The 23,103-nt window shown below is 36.9% G+C and overlaps 1 protein-coding gene and 1 pseudogene across 4 annotated transcripts in view; one reads left to right on the plus strand and one right to left on the minus strand.

The window, feature by feature from the left end:
* Cask (calcium/calmodulin dependent serine protein kinase) overlaps positions 1-23,103 on the plus strand; it is a 337,083-nt gene that overhangs the window by 19,925 nt on the left and 294,055 nt on the right. The window lies entirely within an intron of this gene.
* On the minus strand, positions 763-1,141 carry LOC114628065 (annotated as a pseudogene).

The following is a 23,103-nucleotide window of genomic DNA, read 5'->3' on the forward strand; positions in this document are numbered from 1 at the left end:
TGTGTGTGTGTGTGTGTGTGTGTGTGTGTGTGTGTGTGTGTGTGTGTTTTCTAACCAGGAACGAAGTTCCAGAAATGTAGCTGCTTAGTCAAATGATAGAGACATTGAAGTATTGTCTAACAAGAGGACAACTTGGTGGATTTGACTTTCTTCCTTCACCTTCACATGGATTCTGGGAATTGAAGTCTGGTTGTCTGGCTTGCAGAGCAAATGCCTTTGCTCACTGACCCATCTCACAAGTTCTCAACATTTCTAAAGCTCCAGTTTAGGATTGCCAGTGTGATTTCAAGAGAACTTACCAAAAAATGTTTGATTTTAGCGGTAAGCTAATACCTCTTGTATTGTGTACTGGCAATACTGGTTGTGCTTATTGCTTTAGACTTTTTTTTTGTATTGTTTTGTTTTGAGACGGGGTCTGACTATGTAGCCCTGGTTGGTCTAGAATTCAGTGTATAGACCAGGTTGTTCTCAGATTCAGAGATCTGCCTGCCTTTGCTTCTCAAGTGCTAGGACTAGTGTCATGCCTGGCTTATTTCTTACCTTTTACTGACTTGATAGGCAAAAACGGTATCACATATAACTATATTTTGTCTTTTTGATAGCCAATAAAAGTATTAATTTTTATATTTAATTTTTAAAGTATTCCTTTACAAATTGGCCATTTGTTTTACCTTTTGTCCTGTCATTGCCCTGTACTTTTCTTTGTTTCTTTTTTTTTTTTGTAGACTAAGCCTTGATTTTTATTACTTAAAAAATGCAGATTTACTTTGCTTTCTGACTCTGTGCTTGTGCCTTCAACACTTCCACAGCGATTTTCTGCTCCTCAATAAGGAAAGCCCGCTTGATCCTGTCTCGGACACACTTGGCACACATGGAGCCACCGTAGGCCCTGCTGACGTGCTTCTTTGTCTTAGACAATCTCATAAGGACTTTGGGTCTCACAGCACGAACCCCTCACAGTCTGCCTGGGCACACACCACATGCGGATTTGGGTGCCTTCCCGACCTTCTTAAACAATCTTGTTGCCAGGAGTTCGAGACAGCCTGGTTTTGTTAGAGGCTGTGTTGTAGGAAAGCCTACGACGGTATGTCAAACGCTGGACCATCTTGAGCACCTTCCACTCTAAGCACCGTCCCCGGAAGAGGACTGTACTTTTCTTTCTTTTGGTTAAAAATAGATTTTCTTCCATACAATATATACTGCTTAGTTTCTTCTCCCAGATCCCTCTCATTTCCCCACTCTCCAAATCCACACCATTTCTTTTCTTTAATTTGTATACAGTTTATATATCAAAGATACTAATCTACTATTTCCTTTTACATATTTTTATAATTTACTTAAAAATGTTTTTCCTAATGAGTTTTGGATATTGAAAAAGCTAAACATTAGAAGAAGCCTCTATTTGATGTGATTGGATCTCATAACTGGTATACTAAAGAGAGGAGGGGTTATTTCCAATTTTAAGCATGGATATAGCCTTCACAACTACTAGCTTAATATGAACATATCTTTTAAAATATGCATTACAAAAATTTAATTGAAACTAATTTAGTTGTACATATTTATTAGGTATCATGTGATATTTCAATTGTATTTACTATATGAAACAATTAGATCAGAGAGATTGATATAATCATTATTTCAAACATTGGTCATTGCTCTGTGTTGAGATCATCCAAGTTTTTTGCAGGGGATGCTTTTTTTTTTTTTTTTTGAGATAAGGTCTCACTCTATGTAGCTCTGGTTGCCCTGAAACTCACTATGAGGATCAGACTAGCCTTAAATTCTCAGAGATCTGTCTTCCTACCTCTGCCTTCCCAGTGCTAGGACTAAAGTGTGTGCTATCATGCCCAGCCCACGATTTTTCTTCTTCCCATCTCCCTGCTGCTATCCTTACCAGCCTTTGAGTACTACTATGTTTTTAGCTTCCACATATAAATGAGAACATGTAGTATTTGTCTTTTTGGTAGTAACTTATTCACTAATGTCCCTAGTTCTGAGTTTTTATGTCTTTAAAGTAGAGTAATAATATCTCTTACAACTGTAAGATATTTTGCAGATTTGTCACCCACATTTGATATAGGATCATCTTTACCTGTTTTTTTTACTCATATTTGATGTAATATGTATGCAACCTGTAATTAAGAATTCCAGAAATGCATACACAGCTAGCATAAAGAGAAACACATGTGTGAACAAACATAAATGACATCTTAATTTGTGGAGCTCTTGAGCACATTCATTTTCCAGGAGCCAATCAGCATTGAACAGTCAGCATACTATGGGCATTCGTTACATTTCATACTGTGAAATTCGTTAGTGGAGGTTGGTTAAACACACCTCTTCCATAGTTATAACCTATCAGTCTTTCTCTTTAGGTTGTTTTGCTGCTTCCTGAGCATCATGCCATCTTCTTTTGTTTTGATTTCCTTTGTTGCTGGTTAATCTGAAATTTATTTAGTTTTTGAGTGGGTAGTAAAGATAAAATACCTTTTAAAAATAGCTTTTTTTCTACTCTTAAATGATGTGACAGGATCCCTGACCTCCATAGTAAGTGCTTTCTTCACAGAGACTGATCAGAGGTGTAAAATGTAGGATCAGATGGGAAAAGATGGATAGACTGTTGGATGGCCATTCCAGGTAGCCTGTGCCATCAGTGGAGATAGAACTGAATCCTGTCAATTCATTGGTCTCTTGACACACATATAATAGGTCAGCTGATAATGCAGTGGGGGCCATCACCATTAATTTAGTTGCTAGGTGTCCTCCTTTGTATGGAGTCCAGTTGAGGGTGTTGTACCACTCCTTGATCTGGTGTGTTTAATGAGTTCTAAGGCCTGATTTTTTGTGATATGGTTGTAATATACTTATGTGCCCATATATAACATACCATTGTATTTTGCTAATCTATAGAGTGGTACCTTTTTACTTTTATGAAGAAGTTTTCAGTTAGTGTGTCATAAGTGGTGCTGGATAAGTGGTCCTATTTATGTGTACAGTAAGGTACAGAGTCATCCTGCTTGAGCGTTACATGCAAAATGGAACCAAATGCTATTAATAGAATAGAGTCACACAGAGCAAGGTACAATCTGAAAACTCCTGTTTTACATAATATGGAGTAGTTAGAGCAGGGTGCACGTAGTAGTATCATCCCAGTAGAGTGGAGCAGGGTCAGAGAAAGAGAAAAGCAAAAACTGAAAAAATTGGGTAAGACCAGATCTAGTTAGAAGGTATTTTTCAAGGAGCCCTGGACTCTTCCACAAATGTACATTTGAATGGGTAGCTGGTCTCTTGTTTAGATAATAGTAGATAAAGTAGTTTGTTTACTATGCAATTTAATAAACAGTTATAGTGTAGTTCATTAATAAAGACTGTATCAACAAGGAAGTAACTAAAAATTATCTATAAAACTGTCCAACTTGAAACCATGATTTGCTCTCTGAGTTTTGTGAATATCTGCTGGAAAATTCTTCATCTTTTAAATATGATGTGTTTTTATATAAACCTTCATCTGGAGTAAACAGACATCTCTTGGTGCAACTACTTTTTCCAGGGTCATAGCATTAGGTCAGCTAGTGAAACATTGTCTATATGCTGTTCAAGGCTATGAGTGACTTCTTTTAGTATTGTGTGGAAAACAATATTAAGGAACTGCTATGGGGCAAAAGTTCTTAGTAGAAAATGTTATTACATGATAGTGTTTATGCTAGTCCTAGCTTTTTCAGTACTTTACCTTTAAATGAGTAGTGTTATGTTTTGATCATCAAAATAATGTTTGGTGTTGATAGATTCTGTTTAGTCTTCCTACTATTTATTGATACCATACATAACTTTAGAGTAGATCCACCAACTTTGAGTTAAAGCACACAGATAACAACCAACAGAAAGGTTGGTTTCTACTGCAGAATTTCAGTCTCTGAAATTAGTTTTCTTCCCTTCCTCTGGAAAGCACCAATTTCAAGGCCTACATTTCTCCTTTCCCAGGTTTAAATCATTGGAGGTTCTTGCTAGAAAGCACAGACAAAGCACATGGAGCCAGTGCCCCCAAGTTTTTCAGACCATCTGGAACTACCTGTGGCTGCTTCACAGTCTAAAACTTCAGATGGCTTTATGATCTGTTGGCAGATGGCTAAATTGGGATCCTTGTGTCAGGGTTCTTATTATCTTTATTTTTATTCTAAAATAGAAGGAGAAATGGAAGAAGGATACATCGATATGTTTCAAAATATGTAGATTAGGTGACAGCATTCCTGCTTTGGATTGGGTGTGTTGTTTTTGTTTGGTTGATTTTGTTCTTTCAGATTCACCTTTCTTTACCTGGAATTAGCTAAGAAAAATTGGCATTTATAAGAGTTGATGGTATAATAGATCAGATTCTCTGTCTCTCTCTGTCTCCCCTGCTCCTGCCTCTCTCTCTTTATGTATGGTAGCCTGGAATTTGCTATGTAGATCAGGTTAGCTTCATAGAGATATCCACCTGCCTCTGCATGATGCTGGGAAATGCATGAACTATCATATCCAGCCTCCATAGATATGATTTTATTGCTGGTGCCTTCAGCAATAAGGCTTAAAATAATTAGAAAGGTGTCACTACTTTGTATAGGTTTCAGGAGGAGTGTTGCAAAGCTTTTAATTCAGTATTTGTTGACCCAAAGTGTCTGACACACTAAAATAAAGTCTTGGGATCTTATGAAAAGAGAAAATAGCCCTAAATACACACTGTGTTGCTTACTGCCCCATTTAATTGAATTCAAGGTGATTCCTCAACTTAATATATTAAGTTTTAGTGCTTTGCTATATGTATAGGGCATATCTGGCTATGTAAGTATATTTATCTTAAAATGCAGTGATAGACTTATTTGCATAGGTATCTAATAAAAAGTTAGACATATTAAATATTTAGTTGTTTGGCAAGAAATTTGATATTGTGTGCATATTTATATGCCTATTTATATATATACATACAAAAAGAGACAAACACAGACAGACAGACACACAAACATATGCACACACACACACCTAACCAGAAGCCCGAGGAGTAACATGAGAACATGTTTCAGATATACCTGTGATGAGGAATTTGCCTCTGGTTTTTGTGCAATATTTCATTTTTACCTTTTGCTACATGTTTTAATTCTTGATCATTTTCCTGAGAGGTTGTTACTTTCATTTTCAACGTCTAATACTACTTAAGTAACTATATGCAAATTAATTTTACGGAAGAATATGAAATGTATTTAAAGCTTTTGTTTTTTTTCCCTTGTATTACTCTCTAAGTCAGCCCAGATGGTGGCCATTATGGATAGCAATAGTAAGGAAGAAAGCTGTTAATACGACAGTGTCTAGCATATGTTTCCTTTTTATGAGTTTGTGAACTAGTGTCAAAGGTGTGCTGCAACATGTATTTTATGCAGAGTAGCTTTTAGAACACTTCTAAAGCTTTCCATCTACATCAGCCAAGCAGAATAGATTAGACAATAGATATGTCTTCTGCTTTTATCTCTGGCAGGTAGCTGCATTTTTTGAAGGAAACTTTGATCTTCTCATATAGCCAGGTTTTCACTTGAAATTTCCTAATTATGTTGTGTGATCTTAACTGTTACTTTAAAAAACCTAAAGTCGCGGGGCTGCAGATGTAGTTCAGTGGTAGACAGCTTGCTTAGCATATATAGGGCCCTAGGTTTGACCCCAAGCACAGCCAGAAAGCCTCCAAAACAAATCCAAAAGCCCTTTAGCATTTAGATAGTATTTGGAGCCTACAGTAGAGCAGGCAAGTGTGTTTTCTGCATATATGCTTTTTTTTTTCTACAGCTGGGATTTGTGTTCTTTTTATATATTCAGCGTGTAAGGTATTCCAAATGTGATCTAAAGCAACCTTGGCCTTAAAGATGTAACTTGTTCTATGTTGCTACAGTTTCTTTTATAGTCTTTTTAAGGTTATATTTCTAGACTTTTTAAGTGTTTCCCTGTGTGTTGACAAGGACATTGACCTTAGCTCTGAAAATGTTAATGGAGGCAGGGTTGCCACTAAGTGGTAAGAGCACTTGTGTGGTGTACACAGCACTCTATTTCTCTTGCCAGCGTGGGAGGAAAAGGTAATGGACATGAGAGGGAAATGGGGAACAGCACTTGCTTTAAAGACATGGACAGTGAGATTTTAATGAAATACATTTTAATATTGCTGAAATTTCAGTTATATTTTTATCTTGGATTGCTTCACTGTTCTCCCAGAGATCAGAGGGAGCTGTGATTCGTACTATTATCATAAAAACAGATGATTATGTTTAGTCAGCAGCCAACTGTGTTGGTTCTGTCTGTCGAAACCAAAGCAGTAGAGACAATTAGACTATACCCTTTGATCTTTTTATGCCCTCTCTATCCCAGGTCATTATTTCTTTGCTATAAAATCAGAATAGTGAACTTGGTACATTGCTACATGGGATAGCATAGCTATGTTCTTCAAATGAACTTAAGCCTAAAAAAGGTATTGTTGAGTGTATCCAAAGGGTAGGAAATTATTATATTAGATATAAATAAATTACATGCTATAGATTTAATTAATAATTTATGCATTCATAGTAAATTAGGATTCAGGGTTTTTTAAAGATGCTCATTATTATGTATGTGCCTATGAGATGTTTGTGCAGGTGTGCATGCCACAGTGTGTGTGTGTGTGTGTGTGTGTGTGTGTGTACAACTTTTAGGACTCTGTTCTGTACTGCTTTCATGTGGTTTATGGGATTGAATTCGTGTCATGCCTGACTGGCAAGCACTCTGCCTATTAGAGCTACTTTTTTAAACACCCATTTTGTACATGTTCTTTATGTCAGCTATATAAGTTAGCTTTCCTAATATTCTTATCTCTGGCTGAATGAACAGGTGATTTCTTTCAAAATGTGATTGATCCAAAGTTGAAGAGTTAGATGATTTAATTAGATCAGAATTATTTAATATGTATAGACAGCTTAACACATTTTCTCCATTCTAATGTCTAGAGTTTGTTTGTGAATCCCTGAGCTCTAGAGTTGAGAAGAAACTGAAGTTGATACAAATAGAAAATAGGTTCTAAAACACTGAGTGAGAAGTCAACAGCAATTGTAGAGTTTGAGACCCCTGAGGGTCTCAACTAGCATATTACGTTTATTTTTATTTTTATTTTTTTATTTTTTTTTCAAGACAGGGTTTCTCTGTATAGTGCTGGCTGTCCTGGAACTCACTCTGTAGACCAGGCTGGCCTCGAACTCAGAAATCCACCTGCCTCTGCCTCCCAAGCATATTCCATTTATTGTCAGAGAATGTCCTGGTCAATTAGCTATGCTTGAAGTAGACATATGGTAACATATGAATGATAAATATATAGTGATCTGACTAAACCCATTATGACCTTTTAAAAGTACCTGATAGAACTTTTTTTTTTTTACAGATTCTGTTTTGCTGGGCACATTAGGAAAAAGTATGAACAATATCTTAGTAAGTTACAGGATTTTCTATATATCATTAGGAGTTAAATTTTCTGCTCTGGTACAGAAAATGTGAACAACAGCCTAAGTAAATTTGTGTTCATTTTCCCAGACAAAATAAGAATTCCAAAGTATATTCCATGTATGGCATGGTACTTCTAAGATACTATTAGGGACATGGCACCCTCTAGTCTTCCTTTCAACTCTCCTTATTATGTACTTAAGGTCACAGAATAGTCTCCAAGTCCCTAGTCATTGTGTTTGTGTTGGAGGCAAGTGGAAAGACAGGACAAGATGGTGCCTGCTAGCTGAGTAAGCCATCTTGAATAAGCTTTTCTGTAAGCCAAAAGAAGTGAAATCTCCTTTTATCTCACTGACTGGATGATATCATGAAACTATCTCATCTACAAAGTTGGGGAATGTATTTTACTGGAGTATATTAGAATCCAACAGCATTGGGCTTCTGATAGTATGAAAAAGGGAGAGGATAAATATTGAGTAGACGAATAATAATCTTTGCTACAGAATAACTCTCTGGCTATCTAATCCTTATTCATTCTGTATAGAAAACTGCCCACCCTTTCCATGATTAAAAAATAACCATCTCTGCATTGTTGTCTTTAATTCCTCAGTTTTTTTATGATGTGCAGCCTTCTCCATTAAGAGAAGGTACAGAATTTAAGGAAGGAAAGATACATTTTGGCCTCATTGCTTCTGGTTCTGTGGTGGTGGGAGCTTTGTCCAAGGTGACTTTTTTCATAGAACTGGAGGAAGCAGGGGCAGAGCAGGATCTGATACAACCTCCAAGGACCAGCTGGCAATGGCCTACTTCCTTTAATTACATTCTGCCTTCCAAAGTTTCCAGAACCACTCTTATGTAACACTACCAGTTAGGGACTAAGCCTTTTATGGGGAGATATTATACTTGAACCAAACCATAATAGGTAGAAAAAGAATAGGTTAACTAGTAAAACTTTCTGCCCTGAACAGAGGAAATAAAAGTTATCATTCCTATTGGTCATGGAAAGTAGGCTCGCTACCCTGGCTTCTTGGATGACCTATGTGAACAGAATCTGAGTAGCTCTCTAGGGTGACTTTCTTTGCCAGGAAAGTAAATTTATGAGGAGGAGTCTCAGAGGCCTATGTTCTGTCAGAAATTTCAGTGAGACCCACTGTTACTGGTTGACAAGCCTAAGCAAAAGGAAGGCAACTAGGGTAGGTATAATTACTGAAATGGATAGCAGAGTCAGCCAAGCAAACAGACTGACCTGTGGTGCCCAAAGATGTTTCCTTTACCCACTAAGAAACCCAGGGCTGTCCTTTAGAAGCTCTTTATCAACCTTCCTAGTCTGCTCCCATCTTGAGTGCTAGAAGTAAGCCATACTTTCTTGGGTGCTTTGTGGCTTCTCAGCCAATATCCTGTTGCTGTCAATTTAGGACCCGATATCTTTCTAAAGAAAAAGCCTTAAAAAGCTAGGGATATAGCTCAATTGATAGAGTGCTTGCTTAACATGCCTGAAGCCTTGTGTTCCATCCCTATCTATAAAACTGGGTATGGTGACACACTTCTGTAATCCCAGCACTTGGAAATGGAAGGAAGAGGATCAGAATTTCAAGGTCATCTTTGGCAACATAGAGAGTTCATTCCCCACCTTATTCTTTTGAGTCAAGGTCTCTTACTGAACCTGGAGTCAGGCTGGCAGCCAGCAAGCCCCAGAAATTCTCCTGCCTCCACCCACCACAGCGTTGAGATTACGGAAGTGTGGCTACTTCCAGATTTTTACATGAGTGCTTGAGATTCAAACTTGGCTCTTTGTGCTTGTGCAGCAAGCATGTTTACCCACTGAGCCACCTTTCCAGCCCCTGGTACCAGTTTTTAAAGACTAGTTGTAGTTAAGTCTTTCATTTGCCTCAAGCTAGGTGATAATAGGTAGTTTAATGTATATTTACTTCTTAGACTCAAAAACTGAGAGAAATTAGGACTAGGGAAAATGATTTTTCCAAGGACAGCAATGATTAGAAAAGACAAGGAAACAGTATGAGAGTGAAACTATGTAGACACAATTGCTAAGAAGGGAATTAATCAATGTTGGGGGGGAGGATAAATGATCAATAAAAATGGGCAAAGTAGTCTTTCCGTGATCCTATTGAGGCCAAGTGGATACCATGCTAGCTATTTAAACTAGGTGATATAATTCACCTAGACTATTAGCTCCTATTTACAGTGAAGGGAACCATGAAAAAAGTAAACCCATTGCTAGGAGTTTATGTGTATAAATATTTAGAACCAGGATTAGTTACTTTCCTTTTGCTGTGACAAAGCAAAACAGCTTAAGCAAGAGAAAGTTTATTAATGAATTATTTAACTTTATGTATATAGTTTCATGTATGTATGTGCATCACGTGTATCCCTGGTGTCCACAAAGGACAGAAGAGGGTATAGAATCCTCAGGAACTGAAGTTAACAGATCCAAAGGCTAACAGAGCCATCATATGGGGAGGGTACTGAGAATTGAATCTGGGACCTCTGCAAGAGCAACATGTGCTCGTAACTACTGAGCCATCTCTCCAGCCCCAGAAACAAACACACACACCAGGCACCTATTCTCAGCACTTTGAACAGTTATAACTCTCTGCAATTAACCCCTGCAAAAGGAAGCTTCTCAGCCGAAGCAGTTGTTAGTTATTATATTAACTACCAGGGCTTAATAATGGTAAATAGTAGCTGTTTTATTGAGTATTTGTTAAATACTAGGCACAGCAGTAAATGTTTTACATTCTTTAATCCCCAGAACAATCCCCAAAGGTGGACAATATTATCCTGTGTTAGTTTTCTGGCATAATAATGTATACTTGAGATAATCAACTTGTAATGAGAAGTGATGTATTTGCCTCATGGATTTTGGAGCATGGATTTTGGAGCAGTGTACCTCTTGTTTTGCATCTGTAACAAGGCAACACATCATGACAGGAGTTTGTAGTGGAGTTATTCTTACCTCATGACTGGCTAAGTAAAGAGAAAAAACGTTTGGGGCCCTACTCTGTCTTTCAGGGGTACACCTGCAATGATCTCACAATTGCCCATTATGCCCCAGTATTTAAAAGCTACACAACCTCTAAAAAAGGCAGTGCTAAGGAACAAGACTTAACTCATGGATCTGTCTCTCTACTCCGCAACAACCCCCATGTATGTGTGGAAGCCAGAGGTCGACGCTATTTGTCATTCTCAATCACGCTCTACCTTATTTTTTTGAGACACAGTCTCTCATTAACCTAGAGCTCCCCCATTTAGTTAGACTAGCTGTCCAACAAACCTCCCAGATCTTTCTTGTTGCTGCCTTCCCAGTGCTAGGTTTGCAGGCATCTGTCGCCTGTTGTTTGTTTGGTTTGGTTTTTGTTTTTTTCATGTGGCTGTTGGGCATCTAAACTGAGATCCTCATACTTGCATGGCAAGTGCTTTAACCACTGAGCCCAGCACAGGAGGGAGATTTAAGATCTGAAACAGTTTCTTTTCTGTATAAAGATTTGTAAACTGAGGCTTTAGAGAGATGTAAGCCATAAAGCTGGGAGTCTAAGTTAATTTGATTCTAAAGTCTGTACTCTCCAGCTACAATTATCCATGGCCCTTGCCATTTTGGAATTCATTTTAATAGTGGGAAGGAAATAGAAATAGTAAATTGAATTATTTCATGTTCTTAGTTTTGACATGTTTGCTATGTTCCTTTGCAGTGTCTAAAAATTATGCAAAAGATCTTTGGAATGCTTAGTGAATTAAGAATCTTGGGAAATATTAATTCAACAAAATGTATTGAGCATTTATTATGTTCTGGGTTCTTTTTGGCCTTGAGGATACAACACTGAGTAATACAAAAGATTCTGTTTCTGTCACAGAAATTGAAATTCAGAGAGAGAGAAACAGATGTTAAATAGTTCCATAAACAGTTGTTGATGTCATTGATGTTGAATACTATGAAGGAATGGCACATAGGTTCTATGATAGTAATTGAAAAGGAAATTAAGTCTACTCCAGAAATGAGAATTAATGGAATAGTCTATTTTCTGAGTAGAGATCTCTCAATTTCCACCACCTAGTATTTTATGATTCTTGATTCATTGTTATTTCTGCAAGTATGCTACAGACTTGTACTTTGTGTCACTTGGGAAGAATTAATTTAACTTGCTTTGAAGAGAATGAAAAACAATTAACTACCAGAGCTAAGTCTTGTAGATATATGTAAAAGAAGAGTATTTTAGTCTGCAGAAAAGTTTGTACAAAGTTTACACAGAGGCACTAGGAAAAAGAAGATGAAGCTAATCTTAGGAAGATGATTGTGAGTGGTATAGCTAGATGGGGTGCAGATCTAGTATTGAGAGATGAGTCAGGAAAGGTAGGTAGAAGATAAAAATATTTATGTAATCAAATCTGGTTTTCAGAGTAGTATTCTATTAACCTCTCATCACCTCAGTGAATCTAAGAAATATGAAATTTTATTTTTTCCTCTTTCTAATTGTTTGCATTTTAAAAATAAACTATGTCAATATTGACTAAAGTAATTTGGATAATGAGATGTTTTACAGTTCTCAAAATATATGTGATGCAGTAATAATGATTGGAATCACAGTCCCAAAGTGTAGTGGTTTGAATGACAATGTCTCTCATAGGCTCAGATATTTGAACATTTGCTCTCCCGATGATCGAGCTGTTTGGGAGAGGGTTAGGATGTGGAGCCTATCTGGAGGAATATGCCACTGGGGGCCACCCCTCTCTGCTTCATGGAGTTGTTCAAGATGTAAGCTTTCAGCTTCCTCCTCCTACCACGATGCCTGACTGTTGCCATGCTCACCTGCCATGGTGAATTCTTATCCCTCTCAAACCATAAGATAAGATAAACTTTTCTTCTATATGTTGCTTTGGTCATGTTGTCACAGCAGCAAAAAAAGTACAAAGTAGTAAAATGCTGGAAGGGCTCATAGCTAAGCTGAAGCTTAGGTATTATAAGAATATACAGTTAACTTTCCATGTCTGAGTTCCACATTTGGTAGATTCAACTAACCAGAGATTAAAAATAATGAATGGGCTTATCAGGATGGCCAAAGTATCTGAGCCTACTTCCCTGTCCTAGCCCAAAGTCATTTTCATGTCTGAAGCCTACTTCCTTGTTCTAGCCTAAAATTTAGAATCCTGTCTGAAATTACTTCTTTGTTCTAGCCTAAGATTTAGATTCCTACCTGAAATTACTTCTTTGTTCTAGCCTAATGTCATATTCCTGCCAAGCAGCCCCAAAGGCTCTCCTCCTCTCCCCGTTTTTTGTTTCATTAACAAGACTGAGCCTGTCTTAGGTCATTTGGACAAGAATGCCTTCCTTACCCATCATGGAATATGCATTATCAAAAGCAATGCACTTCTGTCTTCAGTTGGTAAGGCTCTGTGCAGATTCTTACCTGTCCTTGGCTTGCCAGCCTGTTAATTTAATAACTCTGTCTGGGGGTCCATTTTCAGGTTCAAGCCATGTACTTTGGCTACCAACATGTTGATGTTGTTAAAGACAAGCTTTAACACAATCAGCAGGAATAAAAGTATTACAAGGACAAAAAGGGCTAGCATGATCAAGCTATATATGCCATTCTTGAAGCTTGACCAAAAGAGAAATATTGACCTCAGGCCATGAGTAATTTTATCTGCAGTATCTACCGCATCAATGCTCAGCAGAACAGCATTCTTGAAATTCATAAGCTCCCTATGTATAGTTAAAACTTCCAGAGAGGTGTTAGAATTATGCCAAATACACTGCAAGTGACTATTTGGATCTATTGTATTGCTAGACCCACAACCTAGAACTGACCTTAATACATGCATGTAATTAAAATGATATAAAAGCATAATGGAGGAGGGGGGACAGAATAGGGGGGTTCTAGGGAGGGGAAATGGTATGACATCTGTATAGTAAATAAATAAAATATCCAATAAAAAATTAAAAAAAGAATAGTTAAAAAAGTAAAATATGTCTTCAGATATAGAAAAATACCTTGCAATTGGGAAATGCATATTAAATTAAAATAATCACTAATCAAAGTGGAGTAACCTTGTATTTAAAAATAAAAGTTGCCATGTTATTTTCTCCTAAAAAAATGAATCTCTACTAACTGCATATTTTTCTATATATGTAACCCAGTGTGAAAACTACTTAATAGCATTTGCATTATATTTAGTATTTTTGAGTAATAGAGAATGTAGAGGATGTAGGTGGATCTGCCTTAGTTGTATGTAAAAATATCCCATTTAATATAGGAAGCTAGAGTAGGAACCATTACCCACAGATTCTGCACTATTATCATTTATATAAGATCACGTCAGCCTGAAAAGTAAGGTGGTGTTTTTGTTTATTTTCCTCCACTCCACACTTCCCTCCCTTCTCCCTCTCTTGCTTCATCACCTTTGTCATTGGGGGGACAGGTGTGTGGCTGTGTGTTTGAGCACCTGTGTGAGTGCCTCTGTGTGTGTGTGTGTGTGTGTGTGTGTGTGTGTATGATGGGGATGGGACCCATGCTGATCAAGTATTCTACTACTGAGCTACAAATCCAGCCCCAAAGAATAAGCATTGTTCTAATTTTTAGTGCTAGGGATTGAACCTCAGGTCTTATGTGTACCAGGCCAAGTGCTCTCCCATTGACTTTCATCCATAGCCCCTGAAGAGAAAGTTGGAATTATATTTTCCATTATATATATATATTGGAAAATGGAAAATTTATTATATATATATATATACATATATACATATATACATATATACATATATACATATATACATATACATATATACACATACACATACACATACACATACACATACACATACACATACACATACACATACACATATATATATATATATTTGTGTGTTTATAACATACAAGCAGGCACCACGGAGGCCAAAAGATCTCCAGAACTGAAGTTTTGCAGGTGGTTGCGAGCTGTGTGAGGTGGGTTCTGGGAACTGAACCTGGATCCTTTTCAAAAGCAGCAAGTGTTTTTAACCACTGGGCTATTGCTCTAGCCCCTGAAGAAAAAGTTTTTAACTTTGGTGCTCCAAGTATTTTCTGTTACTAAGGTAACGTGTTTTGTTCATGATCACAGAGGGAAGTAAGAACTCAAATAAGGGGAAATGGACAGAAGGAGCAGCACAAGAGTGTGATACAGAGAATGGAGAACTACCTAGGACTCCATGCTCTGCATAGGAGCTGGGTGATACCAGTCTTTGGCACTGACTACTGAGTGTTCTGGAATATGAATCAGGATTTCACTTTTCAAAGCTGCCTTCTAAGAGTACACCATGATGTATAGTATAGCAAAAAGTCAAAAGTGTATGCAGTTCGTAAGGTTTCATGAACTTGAATCCTAGTAAAGAAATTAGAACATTACCAAGAGCCCTGTTTCATATTACTTTTGGTTCCATCATTTTATCAGAAAATGGAGGAAATAATCTTTTTTCACTTTTTAGGAGTACCAAGAAACAAAACAAACAAAGCATAAGAAAGAAAACAAACAGCCCTCCTAATATCATAAAGGCATAGGGTCAGTTTTCCAAGAAGAACATATTTGCAGCATTACTAATAAACCAATTAAATTTGAAGTAATTAGGGAAATAACTTGGAGAACTATCAAGCAAAGGATGAAATAGTTGTCAGTCTAAAAACCAGTCATTCGAGAGTCAGGAAGATGGTTCTGTGGGTAGATATTTGCAGTTAGGCCCAAGGACCACCTGAGTGATCCTTCCACACAGTGGAAGGAAAGAGCTGACTACCTTCAGTTATTTTCTGGCCTCTGTGTATGTCATCCTTAACACACACACACACACACACACACACACACACATAAATGTCATACATTTTTATATCATATTTCTATGGGCATAGCACATGGCTTATGTAGTTCCTATAACCCATTATTCTAAATAAAATGTGTAGTTTTTCACAGCCAGCAAATGTGCAACCACTCTCGCTATCTGAGAAATAGCTCCTTGCAATGAAAAACAAGCCAAATATTGAAAGTGGACACAAGTCTTGAATTTACCAGATACTTTTGGATTTTAAGAAGTTTGATATTGAGTTATAGAGAAACCTAGTCAGTAGTTAGAAGACAGAATGTGGGTTAGTGGTTAGAGAGGGTGTCTTAAATATGAACACAACATAAGGTAATTTAAATTCAAGCCCATTTAGGAAGACACTATTGTAATTGTCTCATGTATTTGAATTTCTTACATCTGTTTAAGCAGAAGGGAATGGGTACCCCATTCACCTGTGCATAAAGGTAAACTGTTGTTACAGTTTTTAAATCCATTTTTTCTTCCCGGTCCTGCTCCTGGAATGATGACTCTGAGACCAGTCATCCATAGATGCCTTGGCCATAAACTTTGGCTCATTCCGTAACTAGCTCATAAGTTATTTAACCATTTGAACTAGTCTATGTCTACCGTTTGGTTACTCACTTCTCTTTCAGTCCTGGCCTGCCTCTTCCTTTGCTAAGGAGGCATCTCCCTGGGTTCATCTACCTGCTGGTTTACCATCTCCTCTGTTGGTTTCTGGGACTCTGTCTAGTCTCTAGTCAGGCTCTATTTCCCAGAATCCTCTTTTCCTGCCAGTGTCCCACCGCCTATGTCCTGCCTCAGCTTATTGGCCATCATGTTTTTTATTGACAGGTGATTATTATAAGAGATTTTTTTCTATAGTAAACCCCTCCTCACTAGGCAAATTACTTTCCCATACTACATCTGTTTCTCAGGCAACAAAAGCTTATAACTGAAATTAAATCTATTCAGTAAGAAACAATGAAGGTGGGGGGGAACACTGTTCCTGCCATCTAGTAAACATCTGATAAAAGTTTGGAAACATTTGTACTTTATAACTTATATGCCATAGTTTACTAATTTTTCTGATATAACTAGAGGGAACATTTCAAGTTACATGGGATATATATAATTGTATTTTATATCAAATTTCCAAAATTTGATGCTTGTGGAAGTTAACTAAATGCTGTCCTGACTTGTTAGTCTAGATTCCGCCATCCCTGTTGCCTTCAGATTAGCAGGAAACCTATGTATCAAATTTTTGTAATCTCTTCAACAGAAAGACTTCTTTTTAAACCCCAGGGGAGAATGTCAGTCTTAAAAAATACTTGTTTTTTGGAGTAGGTGTAGCATGTATTTTGTCTGCCTTTAATGTATCAAAATCTCATCCTTTGAAAAAAAATTGAGTCCATGTAATAAAGACATTCTACATCACAGCATGTTTTGCTTTTTATAGTAAATGGCCAAAGAAAAATAATTTATCAGAAATGAGACTTTTACTTTGGAAGGTCTTTTATTTTTATGTTGTAATACATTTTTTTCTTCCTTAAATATCGGTTATGTAGTTAGTTGATATCAGCTCTTTTACTAACACTGTATTTAATCAGTTCTGAGTTTTTAATGAGAGAGAAATAAAAATGTTTAAAATATGAGTAACCATTTTAAAAGATATAGACCATAAATATGCACAATTTCAATAAAATGAAATTTAAAACCAGTAAATGTAATAGAATTCTTAGGATTCTTCCTACTCCAATTTTCAATGGAGAGTAATATTGGTAAATGTTCTTGGAGTTGTCAAGGTTTTGTTAGAAATTACATTTTAAAGGACAACTTATATAACATAAAAATGACATAAAAATTCTGTGGATGAGATGGCTCAGCAGGTAAAGGTACTTAAGGCCAAAGCCCAGTGATCTCCAGCACCTACAAAGTGACAGGAGAGAACTGACTCCCACACGTTGTCCTTTGACCTCTACATACATGCTGTGATGTATGCACACATACATGTGCACACAGATACATACAAATAAGTGTAATAATTTTTTAATTACATGAAAAGTCAAACTTGAATTCTTTTGCTTATTGACCAGTATACCAACCAGAGTGCCAGTCATCCTGCATTTTTATATTCATATTGGTAGGGTGCAAATAGTGGCCCTTATATTTTGGTGGTGATCAGCGGCTCTCTAATTGAACTTAAATACTGCTCAATAGGAGGAAATTCATCCTGGTCAGCTACCCATGGCTGGTGAGGTCATAGAGTGCAGGAGAGACCCTACTTTCCTAAACCAGTATAATTCCCAACTGCATTTTAAATACTTATCCTTATATCCACAGATAAACACAGTTCTCACTCTTCATCAAAGAAGCTTCTTTTTGTAGCAGATGGAGACTATTACAAACATCCACAACTGATAAAAATGCAGAAAACATCTGACCATGAGGTACCTATCCCCAGTTGATAGATCTAATACAACCTTTACCCTAAGGGACATCATATAAGTAGATACAGAAAGAGTGTAAGAGGCAGAGGACCAAGATGTCTGCTGTGAGATAGTGAGCTATACCTATGAAATCTTAACTATGTGGCTGCCTAAACAAGGCCTTCATGATAGCGACACCAGTTGGTACACCAATGTGGATAGAGGAAATCTCATAAGGCCCCACCCCTAGATTAAAAGCTGCAGGCAATTAATGGCTGCTAGGAGAAAGAGAATCAGTCTTCTGGGATGAATTCCCTGATAGGTTATCAGACACCAAGTGGTCATCCCTAAACACATGTCCATATGAGCAACACTAAATGGATTTAGCAAGAGGTGTGTGTGTGTGTGTGTGTGTGTGTGTGTGTGTGTGTGTAACAATAATTGAAGATGTCATGGATTTGAGAAGGAGTAGAGAAACATGGGAGAAGGGAGATGTAGAAATGATGGAAATATACTTGTGTGTTAAATTCTCAAAAATTATTTAAAAAATGTATAAAGCTAGGGAAATGGCTCAACAATTACAGCACTTGCCATTGCAAGCATTAGGGCCTGAATTTAGATCCCCAGAACCCAGGTAAATGCCAAGTGGGTTGGGTGGCTCACCTGTAATTTTTGCTTTGGATGTTGGAGCAAGCTGGTTAGTGAGACTAGTAATATTGGAGAGCTCTGGGCTTATTAAGAGACCCTGCCTCAGTGAATAAGGTGAAAGAACAATTGAGAATGATTCCTGAGACCAACCTCAGACCTCCACAGGTATACACTTGCTCAGACACTTGCACACAGATGTGTACCCACACATGCAAATATGCATACACACATTTAACACGTACCAGACACTGTCGGGTTTAAAAGAAAGCAGAAAAAAAGAAATAACATTTACAAGTTAAATAAGAATCCACATAGAGATTGAAATGATTTCCACCTGAATCAAATAAAATTGTTGTAATTTCTGGAAATGATCCTAAAATAATACTCATCAGGTGTGACTATGACACATTTATAGGGACCATGAGTACTAGGTTTTCACTCTTTTTCTAAAGCTCTGCTGTACCAGATGAATCTTGTACTCTTGAGCCAGTATGGACATTTAGAAGGAAAAGAAATAGAGAGTGGTATGATGGCAATGAAAACTGTTAATACATTGAGCTCGATCTCTGTTCCTAGCGTCTTGTGGGAGCTAGTGATCATCCCTTGCATTTTGTAGGCATAGAGTTATCAACAAAACAGAGAGTTTGGCCAAAAGATGCTTTGGATTCATCTCTACACCTGACTTTATTTTATTCTGGATGTATCTCTAATAAAACTTTGTTGCCAGATGCAGCTCTTGATCTTGGATATCTCAGACCTCAGAACCATGACCAAATGAATTTGTTTGTTATAAATTACCCAGTTTGTGATAATGTTATGGTAGCCCAAAATGGAATAAGACATTGTAGTTAATCAGATATCAATTACTTATTACATGCCAAGCATTCACTTAATTCTCAGAATAATTCTGAATCAATTATATTTAGTGGTAGTTTCTTTAGCCCTGTTTTACAGATGAGCAAACTGAGGTACAGAGAAGTTAAATAACTTGACACTAGCTCTCCCAATTTTTTTTAACTGGTTCAATCAGACTTCAAAATTTAAAATTCTGTATGTACTGTCAAAAACTTTCTTAATCACTATGCTATTCCTGCTTCATACCTATATTGGACTTCCGCTGAACTTGCATAATCTTTATCTCTTTTATTAGAAGTGAGAACTCATCTGTTATAAATATCAGAGAATTCCAGCCACTAGAGTATATCTGTAGCAGTGGCCTGAAGTGCTATCATCAGTGTTCAACAGTAACCAGCAGGTGCATATCAGAAAGCCAATATAACCTTTTAAAGGAAACATTCTTATGCCTTCATGATGGACAGGCTTCATTTAAAATACATTCTTCTTTCCCCTTGTAGTCATATCAATCAACTTTTTTTCCACTGTGGTGCTGTTAACACAGTGCCTTCTAACATCTTTTAACTTTAGAGTCAGAGAGCTTAATCAATTACATATGTTGGTACGGGGATGAAGGTCAAATGTCCCTCTAGCAATGCTTCTGATGATTAGAAAGGTAGCACAACTGTCCTAACCAAGCTGTTCTGTATGAGGATTCAGAGGTGGGAAAAGGTCAAAAGGCTTTACAAGTATAATAAAGAAGCTAAGTCACAGAACCTTCAGCTGAGAAAGAAGGCCACAATATTTAGTTTGGTGGTAAAGAAGACACAGAAACTTAAAGACTTCAAAAGGTATTAGTATGTACTTTTCAAATATTCATTGTCTCGGATCAGTTCCACTCCAATAAAAGATACAAACACAGACATTCACTCTTTAGAAAACACATTATTGAGACTATTCTCTTGCAAAGTAATGACTTTTTGGTTCAGGGTAGAACTCTCTCCCAAGATTTTAGATAAAGCCATAAAGACAGATTTGCTCTAATGGCTTTAGCGTCATATGCTGCGGTTGATAGTTTATTTAATTTTTAAAGCATTAGACATTCAAATCAAGTACTAATCCAAATTAGAAAGCATCTGTTACTATTGGTGCTTGTCTCTGTTCTGTGGAAAACAGTATTATGGCAAGGCAAGGAGTAAGGATCTAAATAGCCTTTGTCAATACTGCTGATCACAATCATATTTTCTGTTTACCATGAAACATTTTATTATGACAGTTAATGTTTAAGCTGGATGATCTCTTTAAAATGACTAATTTTATCAATAGTATATTACCTGTATATGAGATTTTTATAGAATCTGATTTGCTTGCCTAGTGTTGAGATCCATTTTATCTGTATAATAAATGAAAGCAGCAGATGTATAGCGCATTGGCTTATTTGTAATATAGATCAGATAAGTGTTTGTGGGAAACCTGAGGCATAAAACAAGCTTTAAAAAATGCAGTCTGTTATATGGAAGTTACAAACTACAGTCTCATTAAGGATAGTAACTCCGAATTTGTGCACTGTGAAGAACAAGAATTTTTATAAGTGCAATGGTAATGGCTTTTTTGATGTGTTCCCTGGAAAGAATGGTGAGTCATACTTTTTCAATTGATAAACTGTAATTCAGTGTTTCTAGTACTTTTTTACTAATAACATTACAACCAAAATAAAATAAGTGCTCAGTAGAACTCATTTCTTCTGTTATAAGCTGGCCCTCTAAAAGAGGTTTGAGGAAACCCTAATTGTCCTCAGCCTGCCATGAATTGTACAGCAGATGCAGTTTTAAAGTTTTGATTCTTGGCGTGAATTTTTCACCTTTTATTTCAATATTAGTCTTTTGTTTGAAGTACTTAATGTTAAGTGGTATCAGTGTGTAATAGACATAATTAGAATCTCATTTTTTTATTCCCAAAGGAAAAAAAAAAAAGCAAGGTCAGCATTGATTTTGTAGCACCTTCTCCGGGTGTTCTTTGAATTGAATTGGGCTTGGTTAGGTCAAAGTCAACAGTACTCATTTCTTTTTCTTATTGGCTGAAATGTAATATTAATAATATAATTAAAAATATAAAAAGCCCTTGTGAGAACATGTCTTTCAGGTAGTATTCAAGTGATCCTTTCCATCTTCTTGATAATTGTAGTGCTGAAAAACAAAAACCACTTTTCTGTAAGCTTTTCATTTCCTTTTAACCATGAAGTAGGTGCTCATAGTGTGGACACCAGAAGAGAGAAGGAGCAAGTGCACGGTCTCAGATGATGTATTAGAAACCTTTCCATGGCTTTCTATCATCACTTATGTCAACATACCTGAGATCATGGACTTCCAAAGGGAGCACTTTCATTTGGCTCAGTTTTAGTCCGAGATTAGGCAGATCTGTCACTTTCAGCCTCTGGTGACTAGTAGTGGCAGGAAACATGCCACAAAGCAAACCTCTTACTTGGTGGTCAGAATTCACAAGAGAACTAGGAAGATGCCAATCCAATCCATTCAGGCATCTATAGTGACCTGAAGACTCCCTCCCCCTTAGTCCCTACCTCCAAAAGATTTCACCACCTTACAATAATGCTCTTCTGGGGACCAAGCTTCCAACACATGGACCTCTAGGGGATAGGAATCTAAATCATGAAACATCTTCTACAGGAGTAATTATAGATTAGTTCTGTAAGGTGATTTTAACTGTCAAAATCAAGGTAGGTAAAAACATCCACAGCCAAGAGAAACCTAAGAAGAATTGATGACATGCGATATATACCTTGATATAGAAAAAAAAAGAATATTTACGTAAAGATTAAGGAAATCCAAATAAATAGTAGACATGAGTTAATACCTATTTATCCCTGTAGGTTCATTTATTGTAACAGATGTGCCATTTTAATTTCCTCAGGGAACTAAGTACATCCTATATGGAAACCTCTATATTGTGTTATGTGTGGCTTTCCTCCTCCTGAAAATCTAAAACTATTTGAAAAAAGAAAAAAGAGATGCTATGATTGGATGTACCTTGAGATCTATACTTCAGTAATCCTGATAATGCTCTATCAAACATAATTCAAATATGATTCCTTATTTTAAATAAAACTGACTATTTGGATTCACTTATAGCAGAGTTGAAGAAGTGGTGAAGATAATCATATCTCATAGTCTGAAACTTCAATCCAAATGTATTATAAAAGTGAAACCAACACTATTTGGGGATATCTAAGGTATGGGGAACCTATTTCTGTAAAGTACCTGATAGTAAATACTTTATTCTCTGTAGTCCATACAGTTTTTCATGAACAACTACTCAACTGCTATTGAGCAAAAAAGCACAGACAATACATAAGCCAATGAATGTTGCTGTATTAAAAACAAGTCATATTTATTGAAACAGGTAAGCTACTTGCATCTTGTAGCTTGCTGACCCCTGAGCTAAAAGTTCACACTGCTCTTTAGGTATCATATTATCTCCTTTAAGAACTCATAAAGGAGTTGCAGTCAGAACAAGATAGAATCATACTGCTTTGCTTCTGTGAACAAGGAGCATCAAAATGGCAGCAGTGGAGATATGAATGGACATGGCTTATTTGTACATAAGATCAGTTGCCGTACTTGTGAGGGATTATCTTGATTTGGTTAATTGAGGTGGGAAACCCCATCCTAAAAGAAGAGTGTTTTGCCTGTGGATAAGACTGATCAGCTACCTCAACCTCCTAGGTTTGCCTGGAGGCTTGCCCCCTGGATGATTCCAGATCTTGTCAAATTGACAACACTGAACATCACTGCATCTGTCTTGTTACCAGAACTCTTAGGGTCAAAGCCTGGGCCCTGAATGCCCTAACAATCTAGGCTGAGCACTGACCTTTTA

This window comes from Grammomys surdaster, unplaced genomic scaffold, assembly GCF_004785775.1.
Source record: "Grammomys surdaster isolate TR1022 unplaced genomic scaffold, NIH_TR_1.0 263, whole genome shotgun sequence".
Classification (NCBI taxonomy): domain Eukaryota; kingdom Metazoa; phylum Chordata; class Mammalia; order Rodentia; family Muridae; genus Grammomys; species Grammomys surdaster.